The following is an 18,927-nucleotide window of genomic DNA, read 5'->3' as shown; positions in this document are numbered from 1 at the left end:
GTCTGTGTAAGTTATCCATGGATATCCATGGATATTTATCACCACTTTCAGGTGGTGCCATGCCATCTGTGAGGCCACAGGCAGTTTGGCACATCAGTGCAGCGGCCCAGCCAGAAAAGGTGATCTGCTATCCTCTTTTCTTTATTTTACCTTATGTCCTCCAAAATAGCCAGGTTTACAATGTTCTTTTTCACTGCCCTACCTTGGTCTTTTCTCTCCCTCTCCATTTTCAGTTTAAAACTCACTCAATTAAATTGGCAAATCTCTGTCCAAACATGTTTTTGCAGCTATTATGACATATATATTTATATATATATATATATATATATATATATATATGTATATATATATGTGTGTGTGTGTGTGTGTGTGTGTGTATGTATGTGTATATGTGTGTATATGTGTATATATGTATGTGTGTATATATGTGTATGCATGTGTATATATATATGTATGTATGTGTATGTATGTAGATAGATAGATAGACAGACAGACAGACAGACAGACAGACAGACAGACAGATAGATAGATAGATAGATAGATAGATAGATAGATAGATAGATAGATACTGTAGCTACTATGGTCCAAAAAATCCAACCCCATTCTTCAACATCATGTATATAATCAGCTACTTGCTTGTCACATTTTCCTGTCTTCAAAAGTTCCAACCTTTCATAGAAATTAGTAATTAAAAATCCTATGATCCTAAACTATTCAGTTTCCTGCCCAAGATTTCATAGTCTTTAGAGCTTTATATGGTTTCCTCTGGTAAGGTCCTCTGGTGGGTGAAGTAGGCAGCAGTTTAGTCTCCACAGATTCCCCATCATATCTTGAATTTGGAAGACAGAAGAAAAAGGCCTTATAGATATCATGTGGCTTTAACAATTCATATTTTCTCTCCTTGCCTTTCTCCTCCAATTCAACAGTCTTTCACCTGCTATCTCTTAACTCTTATTTAAATTCCTTTCCAAAGCCTCAGGAGCTTTTTCTTCACTTACTTTTTGCATCATTTCTTGTAGCCCATCAAGAAACTTGATTGCCTTACTAGCAAGCTGAATCAAGCATAGACATTCCTTGGGGCAGCTAGGTGGCACAGTGGATAGAACACCGGCCCTGAAGTCAGGAGGACCTGAGTTCAAATCCGGCCTCAGACCCAACACTTGACACTTAACTAGCTGTGTGACCTTGGGCAAGTCACTTAACCCCAATTGCCTAAAAGCCAAAAAAAAGGCATAGACATTCCTCAAGCCCTCTCACATTTTGCAAGAAGACCAGTTTGCATTTCATTCACTCATGACTGATGATTTCTTACAAAAGACACAGAAATGTTGTTGTTTGTCCTTCATTCTCAAAGAGGAGCATGACATTGGGAAGGTGATGGCCCCCGAGCAGTGGGAGACCTTGGCCTTTTAAACTAAGGTCTTCCCCAGGTCTCAGTTTGTCTGAGGTAATGCCCATTCCATGATTAAGGGTAGGTAAGGAGAAATGAGGTGAAAAAAAATTATCCCTTTTACTTAGTTAAAAAAAAAAACAATCTGGGAGGGGAGGACTCTCAGGGTTTTGGCCAAAATAGAAACAATTGCTATTTACTTACTCTGAACTATCAAGGCCCAAATATTGACCAGGTAAGGCTTGGACTGGGACCCACTGTTGGCCAATTAATGAGAGCCAGAATGATTTGGGTTTAAGGCATGGTCCTTAAAAAATAAATCTAGCCTATAAACCCCAAGATACCTTTCAAGGTTTCAGCAATCAAAATTTATATTCTTTTGGGCAGAGCACCCACAGGTACAAGAATGAGTTGTTGTGTGGACAGAGGAAAAGGAGAAAGGGAGAGAAGAAGGGAAGGAAGAAAGGAGGAAAGGGTGGAAGGAAAGAAGGAAGGGGGGAAGGAAAGAAGGAAGGAGCAAGCTGTGTTGCCCAACTGAAACTGGCCTTTTCTAATTCCCAATATTGAAAGAATTATGACTTTATTTCTTAACTGTGCCCCCTCCCGCAAGAGCGAGGGCCCTCCAAGATAACGTTCTATATTCTCTGCATGTAAGTTGTATAGCCTTATTTATTTATATGTTATCTTCCCCACGAGAACATAAGCTTCTTGAGGGTAGGAACTCTTTTTGCCTTTCTTCGTATTGCTAGTACCTCTCTCAGTGCCTGACATATAGTGTTTAATAAATGTTTATTGGTTCATTGATTGATTAATTGATCACTGTCAGTAGAAAACCACCTGTTTAGCACACTTATTCTGCTCATTGATGGATTCTGAGTTGCTCATGCATTTATTATTTGTGTTACTTACTTGTCATTTACCTTAAGCTGCCTTGGATAGTAGTTACAAACAGCATCTAGCACAAAGTAAATGCTTGTTAATTGTTTGGCCTTACATGTGTTCAGTACCCCCAAACTATCACCCAAAAAATCTACTCTGCTTTGGGTTCAATCTATTCATAATAATTCTCCAAGTCTCCTTTTAATTCTAAATTCTTTACTGAAAAGACCAAGCAGTTTTAACATTAATTACATGATGGTACACAAAGGTGAAATAAAAGCAATTTGCATGAAATAGCAAACATTGAGATGTCAAGAAAACACACTGACAGCAAGTACTCTTAATAAGCATAGCTCCAAGCAAACCACCTCACCTCCTCCCAATCCCTTAGGAATGAGAGGTTTCAAGTCTATCCTGGTTCAGGGCCCACAAGCCAGTCCTGGTCCCAAGATCAAGCTAGTGAAGCTGGAACCACTAGGATGACAATCTACTCATCACCACAACAATGTCACATCTTCCAAATCTGGTAGTTGCTGCTACTAGACATAGGGATGCTGCTCCTGTCAAAGAGGGTGGAAAGAGGCAGGGGTTGAGATCTGCCCAGGATCTGGAAGAGTATAGACCAAAACAAATCTCAAGGCTAGGCATGTCTAGTATGGTTGAAGCCTCCTAGGAGTGCATCAGTACTGCTGTATTTGTGCCTAGCCTTTGACCTCGGCTGGAGGGGGAAAGAAATCTCCAAGTCCCCTAAACTCCCAGCAGGACTTGGCATGCTACTCCATTTGTCACTCCCTGGCTCCCGTTTTCCCAAGCTGTTTGTCAAAACTCACAGGATCATTAAGCTTCTGTGCCAAGATGGTAAGTGAAGAAGGATCCCTCTGAAAAATCTCCTAAATTCCCCTCCAAACAACTTTAAATCCACCTCAGAACTGTTCTAGGAGCAGAGAAGCAGCTTACCAGCACAGAAGGAAAGGTCTGTCTCACTGGGGTAAATAGGAGCTGGGGTCTACAGCAGAGCTCTGAGGCTCGGGCAATCCACCAGTAAGGCCCCAGCCACATGCAAACCAGCACAGTAAGCCCCCACCCTGGTGGCCCCACCCCTAGCACAAGTCATTGGCCAGGCCTTGACCCCTTTGCTGACCAGTAGTGAGGCTCCACCCTGAGCAAGCCAACAGTGAGACCTCACCACGAAGCCCTCCCCAAGAAAAGCCCTGTTTCCATAGCAACCCAGCATCAGGGCCTCACCACTGTGGCAGACCAACAATAAAATCCCTCCTCCAGGGAAACCAGCAGAAAGACTATTTCTATAGGAATCCAGCAGTGAGACCCTGCCTCTGGGGCAGGCCAGCAGAGAAACAACACACCCTAAAAAAGTCAAAAGGGAGCCCCACTCCCTAGTATAAGCCAGAAGGAAAGTAAACCCTCTAGTGCAAGCAAGCACCTAGCTCCTGAATCCCAGTGAAAGCCAGAAGCAAGACCCTGAGCCCCAGCACAAAACACTTGGGGCAGTGAAGGACTAGAGCCCAACTCTCACATAAAAAACACCAAATCACTAAATTCACAGGAAAAAAAAAGAACTTGACCATGGAAAGTTACTATGGTAACAGGGAGAATCAAGGCACCAACTTAGAAGAGGATAATAGTGTCAAAATGACTACATGTGAAATTTTAAAGAAAAATGTAACTTGGTCTCAGACCCAAAAAGTACTCCTGGAAGAACTTAAAAGGGATTTTTTCAAAGCAAGTTAGAGAAATAGAATAAAAATTGGTAAAGAAATGAGAGCATTGAAAGAGAATCATACAAAAAGAGTCAACAGCATGGAAAAAGATACAAAAATTTTCTAAAGAAAAAAACTCCTTAAAAAATAGAATTGGCTAAATGGAAAAGGAAGTATAAAAGCCCACTGAAGAAAATAATTCCTTAAAAATTAGAATTGAGCAAGTGTAAGCTAATAATTCCTTGAGACATTAATATATATGATAAAACAAAATCAAAAAAGTAAAAAAAAAAAAAGAAAGTGTAAAAATTCTCATTGGAAAAACAACTGACCTAGAAAATAGATCCAAGAGAGATAATTTAAGAATTGTTGGACTACCTTAAAGACATTATCAAGAAAAAAAAACCTGGACCACATCTTTCAAGAAATTATCAAGGAAAACTGCCTAGATATACTAGAACCAGATTGCAAAATAGAAACTGAATAAATTCACCACCTGAGAGAGCTCCCAAAATGAAAACTCCCAGGAACATCATAGCCAAATTCCAGAGCTTACAGATCAATGAGAAAGTACTACAAGCAGCCAAAAAGAAACAATCCAAGTATTGTGGAGCCAATAATCAGGATTACACAGCATTGGACAGCATTCCACAGTTTGGAATATGATGCACCAGAAGGTTAGGGTTATAACCAAGAATCACATACCCAGAAAAACTGAATATAATCTTTCAGGGAGGGGGGAATGGATGTTTGATGAAATAGAGGACTTTCTATTATTCCTAATTAAAAGACCAGAACTGAATAAAAAAAATTGACCTCCAAATACAAGACTCAAGGGAAACTTAAAAAGGTAAAGAAGAAACAAGAAAGAGAGAACATAAATTCAATAAGGTTAAGCTTTATATTTCTATATAACAATATAATATTTGTAATTAAAAAATTTATTACTGGAAGGGCAATTAGAAGGTGTATACATAGACTGAATATGTGGATATAAGATGACTTCAATGGGATAATACCTTAAAAAAACAAAAAAAAAGGGATGAGAAAGAAGATTACAGTGGAAGAAGGAGAAAGGAGATAGAATGAGGTAAATTATCCTACATAAAAGAGGTATGAAAGAGCTATTATAGAGAGGGTAAGATGGGATGGGGAGGGTAAAGCTAAAATCTTACTCTCATCAGAACTGGCCCAAAGGGGGAATAACACACACACTCAGTTGGATACAAAAATTTATCTTACCCTGTAAGTAAGTAAAAAGGAATGGGGATAATGGGGAGGGGGGGGAAACTGATAAAAGGGAGGGCAGATTGGGAGAGGTGGCAATCAGAAGCAAAACACTTGTGAGGAGGGAGAGGGTGGGGGTAAGATAGAGAAGGATAAAAAAGAGGAAAATAGCATGGAGGGAAATACATAGCTATCATAACTATATATGTGAATGGGATGAATTCACCCATAAAATGGAAGTGGATAGCAAAATGAATTTAAAAAAAAAAAGAATCTGACAATATGTTGTTTACAAGAAACACATTTGAAAAAGAGAGACACACAGGGTAAAGGCAAGGGACTGTAGCAGAATCTACTGTGTTTCAGCTGAAGCAAACAAAGCAGGGGTAGCCATCATGATTTCAGAGAAAGCAAAAGCAAAAATAAATCTAAGACAAATAAGGAAGGAAACTATATCTTGCTGAAAGCTACCATAGACAATGAAGCCACATCAATTCTAAACATATGCGCACTAAATGGTAGAGCGTCTAAATTTTTGATCCAGTAATACCACTTCTAAGTCTATATCCCAAAGACACCAAAAAAGGGAGAGGAAAGGACTTATATGTTCAAAAATATTTATAGCAGTTCTTTTTGCAGTGGCTAGGAATTGGAAATTGGAGGGATATCCATCAATTGGAGAATGGCTAAACAAGCTGTGGTATATGATTGTAAGGGAGTTATTGTGCTATAAGAAATGACAAGCAGGATGATTTCAGAAAAACCTGGAAAGATTTACATGAACTGAGGCAAAGCAAAGTGAACAGAACCAGGAAAACACTGTACATAGTAACAGCAATATTGTTTGATGAATAATTATGGATGACTTAGCTATTCTCAGTAATACAATTATCCAAGAAAGTCCTGAAGGACTGGTGATTAAGCATAATGTCTACCTCCAGAGTAATAACTGCTGTTGTCTGAATACAGACTGAAGCATCCCATTTTTCACCTTTCTTTCTTTCATTCTTTTCCTTTTATTCAAGTATTCTTCTACAAAATGACTAATATGGAAATATTCTACAAACTGCATATGTATAATCTGTATCTGATTGCTTACTATCTCAGGGAGGGACAAGGGGAAGGAGAGAGGGAAGGAGGGATAGAATTTGGAACTTAAAAAATTTTTTAAGATGTTAAAATGTTTTAACAAGTAATTAAGAGAAAAATAGAATATATATATATATATATATATATATATATATATATATATATATATATATATATATATATTTAAATTCATAGGATCATAGATGTAGGGTTGGAAGGAATCTTAGAGGTCATCAATCCCTTCATTTTATGGATAAGGAAACCATCTAAGACAGATTATGGGTCACATAGTTACTAAGTGTCTGAAACAGGATTTGGACTCACTTTCCTGACTCCAAGTTTGGTCATATATCTGCTAAATGCTCCTTCCACAAACCAATGCATGCTTCCTGCAGAATACTGAGTTTCTTCAATTGCACTTCTTTATGGGATCATATAGGATTGCGTGGTTTAGGTACAATGCACAAAAGCCTATCCAAGCTCATGCTAGATACAGCTGCATCATCAAATGATATGTCATATACACACACACACACATACATGTATGTATATGTGTGTAAGTGTATATGACATAGCATAGCACTGAATAGCCTAGCATGGCATAGATTTTGAGCTAGATGGGGTCAACCCCCTCATTTTACAAATGAGAAAACTTAGAGGATTATTGACTTTTACAAAGTCACCTAGGTTTTAAGTGGCAAAACCAGGATTTAAATCCAACTTGTCTAATTCCAAATCCAATATTCTTTGCACTGTACTAGGTTGTTTCTTGTTTCTTCAACTAGACTATAAGATTTTCTGAGAATGGGAACCATGCCCAAACTTCTTTATATCATATATACCTGGTGCCTAGCACATAACATGTTCAATAAAGTTTTATCATATTGGTTCTTCCATTTCTCTAAAGTATTATCTGGATCACTGTAGTTATTTTGGGGGTGTCATATTTTTGGATGGATGCTGACAAATTGGAGTGTGTGTGTTGAAGAGTGACCAGGTTGGTGATATTGAAAGGTGATGAAATTTTGCCTGGAAAAGAGAAGGTGTAGGAGGGCCATGATAAGTCTTCAAGTATTTGAAAGGCTGTCTTGTGAAAAAGAGATAAGACTTGTTCAGATTGGCCCCAGAAGGCAGAACCAAGAGCAAACCTGCTTCTCCTTCTGGCTTTGCTATTTTAATCTGTGGTACTACCATTCATTGCCTCCTGTGTGCAAAACATTTGTGCTTGCTTAGATTCTTCCATCACCTTCATCTCACATATCTGATCATTTACCAAGTCTTGCTGTACTTCTGAAACATCTTACCCATCTGCCTCTCTTCTTGATACTCCCACTGATACCACTTTGATATAGGACCACCTATTACCATCTACATTGACTATTATAATAGCTTACTAATACATTTCCTTTCCTGCACCCCCCCAATACATCTTTTATGCTATTGTTTAAATAAGAGGAGAGAGAGAGAGAGAGAGAGAGAGAGAGAGAGAGAGAGAGAGAGAGAGAGAGGCTTATCACTCTTCCAGTGAAAATTCTCAACAGCTCCCTACTATCTACTGAATAAATTCATGTTATTTTAATTGATATTTAAGGTCCCCCCCATAACCTACAGCCATCACACTTTTGCAAACTTGTCATATATCATTCCCCTCCATTCACTCTAGCTTCAGCTTGATAATTATCTCCCCCCCCATCCCAAGTATGTTCTATCCTTTTCCACTTCTGTGCCTTTATTTATGCACATAAATACGTCTGCAGCTCTCCAGACAACCCTGAGTTTAATGGGAGAACATTTCAGATGGTTGTTATATTAGAGATGTAATCCTAAGCTTTCTCAAATGAGTTTTATTATCAAAAATTCACTCAATATAAGAATATTGCTAATACCTCTACCCCACCCATTCAGGAAGTGCCACAGTAGCCACTATCATACATTAAGTATCAAAGAATTAAATACAAGTGATATGCAGAGGAAATCTACCAGGGATCCTAAAAATGTAGCCATGCTCTAGCCTTAGAGGAGACAGAATGGAGTGAGGAAAGAACATTGGCTGTATCATCAGAGAACGTGGATCCAAATCACAACTATACTGTTTACTACTTATGTGGCATTGGGCAAGTTACTTATTCTTCCCGGGCCTCAGTTTCTTCATGTGCAAAATGGAGGATTGGACTAGATAGCTCTTCAGATCCCTCACAACTCTAGATCTATAATCCTTCCCAAACCCCAAAGTCCTCCCTGAGCTGGAGTGATGTTCTGAAAAAGAGAGAGAGAGAGAGAGAGAGAGAGAGAGAGACTACAAACCCTTCTTTCCTACACTTAAGTGAAAGGATTAATCTGTGGCTTTGTGAGCTTCAAAAGGCTGAAGGAGCAACAAAGGTCCAGGAATTGGTATCCATACCAAACCATTTCCAAAAGCTGCTCCAAGAGAAGTATCAGAGCAGCCCAGAAGAGGAACCTGTGGGATCCAGCCCAACAGTGAATTTATCTAGTAGTCAAATCCATGTCCTGAAAACAAGGTAGTAACTTATCCGGTGACTATGTCATAATCAAAAGTGAACTTAGTGGGGTGAATGCTGTATAGCAAATTCTTCAAGTTTGAGCCCACTCTTCCCAGGAACTGAGGTGGTAAAGGGGAGAGAATGCCACTGTTTCAAAAGAATGTGTTTGTGCTTTGATTCTTGCTGTGTCTTTTCAGTAAATAGCACTTTGTAAAGATAAAGTAAAAGGTTTTTTAAAACCACTATAAAGCTCCAAAGTAGTTGTCTATAACTCCCAGCAATAAAAGTCTACTTATTTAAAAATCCACACTACATGACACTCTGAATGCCCACGGTAAATTCACCATCATTAGATGTATCCTCAATTAGATAAAAAGGAAGGAAGGGAGAGAGAGAGAGAGAGAGAGAGAGGGAGGGAGGGAGGGAGGGAGAGGGAGGGAGGGAAAGAAAGAAAGAAAGAAAGAAAGAAAGAAAGAAAGAAAGAAAGAAAGAAAGAAAGAAAGAAAGAAAGAAAGAAAGAAAGAAAGAAAGAAAGAAAGAAAGAAAGAAAGAAAGAAACTTATTTAAGTGATTACTATGTGCCAAGCTTGGAAGATACAAATACAAAATCAGTACAGTCCCTGCCCTCAAGAAATTTACCTTTTCATAGGAGGAGACGATGCGTACAGGGGAATGGTGACCAGGGAAAGGTGTTTTGACCTGGCAAGTCACAAGGATGGTGCTTGGAGCACTAAGGAAGTGTATTGGCATGTTCTTCCCAAAAGCAATGGTTGTATTGACATTATTACAATTCCCTGACCTCTAAGAGGTAGAAAATGTGGTGGGTTGCACAGCAGATAGAGCTTCAGACTTGAAGACAAGAAGACCAGAGTTCAAATCTTAACTCAAACACTAGCTGTTTTACTCTGAGCAAATCACTTAACCTCTCCAAGATTAAATTACCTTACCTGTACAATGAAGTAGTTGGACTTGATGATCCTAGTTCTCTTCCACCTCTAAATCTATGATCATATGACATCTCCACAGTGTCCAAGATGGCACAGGGCATTTAACAGGAACTCAGTAAGTGTTTGTTGAACCTTGTCTAGATAACCGCTTGTAGAAAAGTTTCTTTTTCATTTGTGTGTTGGACTAGATGACTCCTAAGGTCTCTCTCTATGAGATGCTATAATTTGTAAACAACTTTTAAATCAAATTCTCAACTCTACTTTTAGAAAGGATGAGCCTATGAAACACTCCCCCTATAACATCAGCTTACTTATGCAAAGGAGTCCATGACACACATACAAAAAAGTTAAGAACTCTGTTGTAGAGCCTTCTTCCTTAGGAATCACTGAAAAAAAAGAAAAGATAGTCATGGATGACTTAGATAAGGAGTTCTTAACTTGGGATCTGAGGACTTCCAAGTGGATAGATTTTAGTGTGGAGAGGGCTGTGAACTTGGATAAGAAAAAAAAAATTACATCTTTATTTTCATTAACCTCTTACTGCAATTTAGCGTGTCCTGTAATTAGTTAAAAACATTATTCTGAGAAGGGGACCGCAGCCTTCATCAGATTGTCAAAGGGGTCTAAGACACTAAAAAAGGTTAAGAAGCCTGGTGTCAACCAGACCAAACTGGCCTCTAACCTATGGATGGCTGGAGCTCAACAGAGCAGGCTAAAGACAGGAGAGTCAGGAATCAAACAGAAGTTTAATTTCAAAGTGAGAGAAATGGCTTGCAAGCAAGGAAGCAGATTAGATGCAAGGCAGTGTGGGGTGATGTCCATACTTATACAATGAGCGACAGCCTTGACAATGAGGAGTAACCACAATGATGTGACAAGTTTGATTCATAGCAGGGCTTCATGATGGGAACACGGAGATAGCAGGTGCTTGCCTAAGCTCAGAGAACACCTGGTGCTGGCCAAAGCAATACAATAATTATATAATTTTGCCAGAATATGAGATCATCCAGAGGGTGAGCACAAAAAACTGTTGTTATGCCAAGTTCAGGGAACAACTTGCTTGCTGGGCCTTAGCTCTGGAAAACAGGGTTTCTCCCTTTATCTTGTCACTGGTTTCAACATGAAAGAAATGATTATTTCTCTCTTGTATTAATAAGCAATTATTGAATCGGTCCAAAGTTTTTCCCCTTTTCTACTTCCTCATCCAGAAATCAACCAGTATGGGAAATCTTGGGCAAAAACTGAATTTCTGCTCATTGCTTTTACTTGGGTAGGTCTGGGAAAATATGGATTCTCCCTTTTGTCAGACAGGTGATATGGAAATTGATAGATCTCTTTGACTCAGACTTGGGTGACCTAAGTGACATACCTCAAGACCCTCATTGTAATATAGCCCACTTCTCATAATAATATTCATTGTCCCATTGTTAACCCATCAGGAGCTTATTGCCACCCTCCTCTTGAACACCCAGTCTTCCAAGAGCATATAACTGTGAGCCCACCACCATGAGGGGTCTTTGATGTTCAAGAGCGTCATAGGGGCAGCCAGTGGCTCAGTGGATATGAGGAGGATGGGATCTAGACCCCAAAAAGGAAAAACCCTGGACTTTCCACATAGCCAAATCTCTGGTGTTCTCCTGAGGCTAAAATTCCATACTTCCCAATGGCCCCAGGCCACTTCCCAGCCTTTATCTAGGCTCCATTCTCTATTACCTCATACACTACTTGGCCACTCCTAGATCCCATAGTCTTTCTGTATATAAGGTCCATCTTGTCTGCATTAAGATGCTTGGATTCTTAAAATCTAGCCACTGGTCAGATTTTTATAATCTAGCCAATAGCTTACTAATGTTCAGACTCCTTAAGAGTCTGCCCAATATGACGGATGTTCTAATAAACCTTGTCTTTGGCTGAAAGAAGGCTTGGGTCAACTTCTTTCGGGAAGGATCCGTGGGTTGTGATATTAGGGTCCCAGCACCCCTGAACCCCTAAACTGCATCAGATAGAGCTCTGGCCTTGAAGTCAGGAGGACATGAGTTCAAATCCAGTCTCAGACACATGACACTTACTAGCTATGTGACCCTGGGCAAGTCACTTAATCCCGATTGCTTCACCAAAAAGCAAAAAAAAAAAGAGTGTCATGAACCTCTTTTTATTAGTAAACATGCTAGCCTTATTAATAAAATGATTAAATTATCCAGAAATTATGTCTCTTGAACTTTTTAAACGTCACAAATGTTAACCACCTCCTTCGAAACAGGGAACTGGATCTCATGATTTGGAGTCCCTTCCATCACTGTGAATTCTTTTAAAGGATTCTAATGTAATTGATGGGATCTAATAAGAGAAGCCATTAGAAAGCAATTTGCTTTTCTAATTTGTCCCTTTCTGTATTTGAGACATGATACTTGATCTTCACTGTTGAGGGGTCATATAAAGAGTCTTTTTCAATATTTTTTTCAAAATCTCCCATCTATCAGATCCACATACAACAAGTTTGGACAAGGCAGAGGGAGACTCTGTCTGACTCAATGGAATCCCAAATCAGAGAATTTTTTAAAAGAAGTCCAGTTTTATTACTTTCAAGTGTATACTATCAGCCAAACTAGGCTAACAATGGTGCCTAGTAGAGTTCTTTGGGGAAACCGCTTTAATGAATAGATAAGAATATGTAATTAGCATATCAATTGTATGTAAGTGATGCTTTTAATAGGCTTAGAATTGTTCTTTTAAAGGAATTTAAACAATCTCCACCATAAGCTTAAACTATTAATTCACTCAGAAAACCTTTCTTCTTAGGTGATTCAAAGGTAAATTCTGCCCAGGCCGCTGTTCAACTTCCAAATAAGTGGAGATTGCATTTATGAGGTTTTAATCCATTTTTAGTCCTTGCCATTTAGAAGGGGGGAAAGCATAAAATTGTCAATCTGGAGTAGTGAGAACTTTCTGAGAATAATATTACTGAAATAGCATTGAGGTTTTGACAATTTGAAACAAAAAAGAACCCTATTATTATTATTACTGGCAATTGGATTGGATTTTTTCTTTTTAATGGAGAAGAAAACAAGACAGAAATGGCTTTAAGGAAGAAGGGGCAATTTAATTTTTTTTGAAGGCAGAATTGACCAGACATTTCCTATAAAAACAAAACAAGACAGCAACAGGGCTTTCAGCCTAAGTGCGTGCTACAAACAGATTTCTCCCAACAACTATATCTGGTTTGTACTTCATCGACCCTTGCTCTCACCACCATTTCCTAAATGCTCTTGATTTGGGCAGAGAAATAAACAATATGAATATGAGTAGTGTCACAAGGAGAAAATACAATGGATTTTTTTTTAAGGATGAATACAAAAACTAGAAACAAAAGAAAAGAGCTTTATGTTATAGTAAAAAAAAAAAACACTGGGCTGGGAAGCAATAGACCAGTTTTCTACTATATCTTTTCTACTACCTAACTTTGTGACCTTGGACTAGTCACTTAATCTTAATGAGGCCTCCTTAAACTCATCTGTGAAGTGAAGGAAATGAGCTAGATGTTTTCTAAATCTGCTTCCAATGTACCAGTGACTCATGATTCTGATACATCCTACCCCAAATCCCAACCTCTCCTTTTTTTTCCATCTCCTAAGAGAGACTACAATTTAAAGTAAATAACTGAATTTTTGGTCACATTACCTAGGCTCATATGCTAACTCTATCACTTACTATCTGTCCAACTTAAGACATCTCACATCCTCTTTCTGGTCTTATTTCTTAGTCTATAAAATGCTGCTCCCCAGATTGTTATGGGAGAAATATCTCCTCTCTGAGCTCATAAAGTGGGTAACTGCTTTCAGATATATATTTACCACAATGCAGAAATTATAGAGGTAAAAACCTAGGCTTTTTGATTATGCTCAAGCACAGGTTCAGGTCTCAGAGAAAACCTGAACAATCATTAGGCTTCTAACCATATTTCTTATAGGCAAAATTATATCAGAATTACAGGGAAATAATTTTTTTTACATATTGCAATCTTGTGCAAACATTCTTCTTGGACCATAAAAGTTAAAGAAAAGATAGATCCATAATCCCATATTTCCTTCAATGTCATGAAAGTTGAACAAACTTAAAGATGTATGTCATACACTAGGTGATGTAGATAGAGCACTGGAGTGGAATCAGAAAGTCATCCTCATGAGTTCAAATCTGGTCCCAGACACTTACTAGCCATGTGACCCCGTGCAAGTCACTTACCTTGTTTGCCTCAGTTTCTCATCTGTAAAATGAGCTGGAGAAGGAAATGCAAGCCACTCCAGTATCTTTGCCAAGAAAACCCCAAATGGCATCACAAAGAGTCAGACATGACTGAAACAACTGAACAACAATCTCATACATCCCCTAAGGAAACAAACCTTGTCAAACAAACTCTATATAAAGTAAATCAAGATACAGATTAAACTGCACTTAGAGAATTCACAAATAGGCTGATTGAGAAGGAGGATTTATATGTTGCCAAGAAGTTAGGAATAATTGAGATTCTTTCTCTGGTTTCTTATTTGAGGAATGCTTAAAGCATTTTTATCTCCCGTGTGATAGGTCTTGGTCAAGTAAGGTTAATATTAAGACAGACTTTTAGTTAACCAAAACTTGCAGGAGGAATGGTTCTGAGTCATGAATAATAAAAGGAAATCCAAAATTCCCATATAATAATATCTAAGGTCCTTTCCAACTCTAAAATCATATGATACAGTACAGAATTCGCTGTGGTTTCTAACATGGCAACCCTAGGACAATTAATCAGCAGATCTAGCCACAAGGTAGGGCTATAATTAAATTTTTTTCAAGAGGAATACAAGATCATGGATCTAGAGTTGACAGAAAACTCTGAGGTAATCTAGTCCAACTATTTCATTTTATAGTTCAATGATGCTAAATCTCAAGAGATTTGCTCAAGGTTGTTCAGGTCCAGGGACATGACCTAGGTCCTCTGACTCCAAATTCAGTGCTACAATTTGAAAATCAAGAAAAACACATTATCAATCTTAACTAAATTTAAAAGCAAAAACAAAGTAGTCATGGTATATTGCTATTAAATTAACATTTATGAAGTATCTATTACATGCAAAGTAGTGTTTTGGTTTCTAAGTGATACTAATTCAATCATTTTTAAATGGCCACATGTTTTAGGAATGAATCATAGTTTTGTTGATTTCATCATTTAGCGGTGAAAGGGACCCCAGAGACCATGTTATTCAATTACTCCCACCCTTATTTTATAGAGGAGGAAACTAAGAACCAATGAGATTAAGGGACTTGTCCAAGGTCACACAAGCAATAAGTAGAAAAGCCAGGATTTGAATCCTGGTACTCCAACTCCAAACAAAATAGTTTGTCCACTGTACCACATCACCTCTCAAGTATTTTAAATGACCTTCTGTGAATTCATTCATATGGTTTCAGAGTCAGAAGACAACTTGGAGATTCTTCACCTAGGGACAAGGATTTATTTTTTCAAATATGTATTTTGATAATTATATTTCAATATAATTGTTTCCTTTGTTATCCTGTGTGTTCTATGCATTTAAAAATGTTATTTTTGAGAACAGATCCATAGACTTTACCAGACTGCCAAAGAGGGCCATGGCACAAAAAGCATTAAGAATATCTTAGCAAGTTCACACTGGAACTAGTTACCCTCCACATACCATTACTGACCAGTTGTCATCCTGCCTCTGGAGGCTATGTGTGTGTCAGTCAATGTATCTATCATTTGGTGAGTAGACAGGCAAGAATGCCCTGTATCCCTTCAGCATATGTACAGTGTTCTAAGGGACAATGGGGCTTGGCTAGCTGGGAAGGGGAAATCTAGTAGAAGAAAGTGATGAGATATCCCACAGCCTAAGACAGCACTTAGTCCCCATTCTCTCCCACGATCTTGTTCAAGGCATCAATTTGTTCAGCAAAACTACTGATTTAAAAAAATGTTTAACTATCCATTTGCTCCTGTAGCTCTTTCCTCCATTAGGATGTGAAGTGCCTACTGAAAACATCCTGCTTTCCCCATATCTACAATCCCTCCATAGCTACCAACTCCTTATATACACCCTATATAGATGGGAGCTTGGAAACAGTGGAGAAATGAAGGAAAATACTTGTTTCTTCCATTGATGTTTCTTAGCATTTTGAAAGTGATAAAGTAGATCAGTGGGAGAATGGGGGAAGGGGTGCAAACAGAGGGAAAGGAAGAAGACAGAGATATCCAAGCATATGGCGCTGAGCCATGGGATTGAACCAGCAGAACAAATCTATCCAGAGCAGTCCCAAGAAATATGTTACAGGCTAAAACCACCTTAGGTCAAAAAATCCTTCTGTTTAAATGACTCCTAGGTTGTTTTGGAGAGACTTGAGTCACTCAATCTACTGATGAAGTAATCCTAGACTAGTGTGATTATGTCAGAGCTATATCTGAGTAGACCATATTATCTGGCCATTCTCTCACCCAGGGCCTGGCCCAGTCCCTTCTTAGAATGTTTTTAAATGAATAAAATAAAGAACATAAGATTTCAAAGGAAATCAATTATGTTATAACACAGTTATCCAAAAAAAAATTTTTAAGTTTGTAGAGGCCAAGTTAGAAGCAAGTGCTTGACTACCTCTAGTTCTGCTGTTCTGATAGGATAAAAGTGTCAAGGGTGTCATTTAAGATACTGTTTCAGAGTCCAGACACAGTTAGCCCCATATGAAAAGAAAGTGTGAATGATGCTGGGCATTCAGATTGAGAAGCCACAAAATGTGAGTTAATCCTTGTCCATCCTTTCACCATGGCAAACAGGTGCCTGGATGGTATCACCATGGACCACATGTGAAGACAATCTGGAGATGAAAGTTGGATTATGTCCTCATTTTGTTGTAAAATAGGATTGCCGTATATCAAATCCTACTAGCTGATTTCATATAGCTGAAGCTCCCATTACTTCTCATTCATTCATTCCTTTATTGATTGATTCATTTATTCATTCATTTGTTTGTTTTAGAGTAGATGTCCCCATCTCACTCATGCTCGAAGTTCAGCAGCCACTCATGAGCCCTTCCCCACTGCTGATCTGCATAGAAACTTTGACCTATTTTGTTTCTGACCTGGATCAGTTCACCTTTCCTTAGGCATCCTGGTGATCTCCTGATCCCAGGAACTGGCTGTATAGGTTTCAAACTTAATGAGGATACCCAATTAGCAGCCCTACTGCAACTCAGGACTCCCAAGTTCATGTTATACAACAGCCTCAGTCTCCCTAATAGCAGGGATTGCAAGCGTAGGCCCCCACTCCAAGTCTATTTTTTTAATGACAATATCGGATTTAGATCTCTTATGAATATTACTCCCTAATCATCTAAAAGACTTAATCTGCTTGTTCAGGAATGGATTCCATTTGGTTCCTCAAATTTATTATTGTTTTCAATTTCATTCAGAAACTAAAAAGTTTAATTATCCTTTTGCAGTCTGAAAAGAAAACTTCTGATCTTTCCAGTCTATAATTTTTCTGTCTGATAAGCTGTCATACCTTAGTCAATCCTCTTCATGTGTCCAATGCTTGCTCCCTCCTGCCTTACCTTTCCCTTCTTTAGAGCATCCTATATCTGGAACTGAAAGTTTTGATGTAAAACTTCAGAAGGGTAACTGGTCTGAGGATAAAGGAGACCAAGGAAATTTATGAAGGTGAAGCCACAGAGTTAACTCCATGTGAAACTGAAAACCCTAGGGGTAGATATGGCAGTACCATCAGCCATGCAATTATAGTACTTAAAACAGCAAAAAGAACCAAACAGTTGAAATCGGGTGCCAGCATCTTTGAAAGTTTGCAGAAAGAGCGAATGGAAGCTGGAGATGTGATATACATAAAAGCAAACAGTGGTGCAGTGAAGAGGCAAGGTAGGTATGATACCTATGCTATTGAATTCAACCTTGAAGCAGAAGAATGTGTTCCCTTGCCAAAGAGTGATAGAAAGAAAGAAAGAAAGAAAGAAAGAAAGAAAGAAAGAAAGAAAGAAAGAAAGAAAGAAGAGAAGAGAAGAGAAGAGAAGAGAAGAGAAGAGAAGAGAAGAGAAGAGAAGAGAAGAGAAGAGAAGAGAAGAGAAGAGAAGAGAAGAGAAGAGAAGAGAAGAGAAGAGAAGAGAAGAGATGAAATGAAATGAAATGATTCAGGCTGTGACCCTCCATGATTCAGATGTTTCCACTGTTAGGCCCCAGGGTAGACAGGACATCCTTTCCATGACAGGCTACTTACTGAAGTCAAGAAGACAGATAAGATGTGAGGGGAGATTAAAAAGGTGGTCAAGAAGTACATTGACCAAGGCATAGCTGAGTTGGTTCCTGGCATGCTATTTGTCAACAAGGTGCATATGTTGGACATTGAATGCTTCACCTATCTGCATTGCACCTTGGAGTCCTCCATCACCTCCAACATCATCTTTGCTTCCAACCAAGGCAACTGTGTCATCAGGGGTACTGAGGATGTGATCTCTCCTTTTGGAATTCCCCCTTGACTTTCTGGACCAAATGATGGTTATCCACACCATGCTGCACACCCTACAAAAAATATAACAGATAACAAAAATCAAAGCCCAGACAGAAGGGATTAATATTAGTGGGGAAGCATTAAACCACCTGGGAGAAACTGGTACCAAGACAACATTAAGATACTCAGTGCAGTGCCTGACCCCAGCCAACCTGCTGGCAAAGATCAATGGGAAAGACAATATCAAGGAAGTACATGTCAAAGAAATTAAGGAACTCTCTTCTGCACTGCCAAGTCTTTAGCCAAAATCTTAGCTGATCAACAGGATAAATATACGAAGTACGATGGTGGCATTTTAACCCTTTTGAGTTGAAATGGAAAGATACCAAGAATGTGCCCTGACCTGCAAACATCAAAGATGTAAGGATGGATATTTCTGAAGCAGAGAATGTCTGTGCTCCAAGTTATGAGCAGTTAGTTCTATGATCAGTTTTATATGAAATGATTTATTTAAAATTATCATATTTTCTCCCATAGTTGCTGTGTTTCAAATCTCACCTGGAATATCTTCTAACAAATCTTTTTAGTTTAAAATAAAAACTCCCTGTAAAGTACGTGAGCTGCCTTAATGCATAGAATGAAAAAAGACCCAGAAATGCCAGCAAGAGTTTGGTGTAA

The 18,927-nt window shown here is 38.6% G+C and overlaps 1 pseudogene; it reads left to right on the top strand.

The window, feature by feature from the left end:
• The first annotated feature begins 16,557 nt into the window (after positions 1-16,557).
• On the top strand, positions 16,558-18,622 carry LOC110192063 (ruvB-like 1; annotated as a pseudogene).
• The last annotated feature ends 305 nt before the right edge of the window (positions 18,623-18,927 follow it).

This window comes from Phascolarctos cinereus, unplaced genomic scaffold, assembly GCF_003287225.1.
Source record: "Phascolarctos cinereus isolate Bilbo 61053 unplaced genomic scaffold, phaCin_HiC Scaffold_5;HRSCAF=322, whole genome shotgun sequence".
NCBI classification, from domain to species: Eukaryota; Metazoa; Chordata; class Mammalia; order Diprotodontia; family Phascolarctidae; genus Phascolarctos; species Phascolarctos cinereus.
This window is presented reverse-complemented; position numbering and strand designations above follow the sequence as displayed.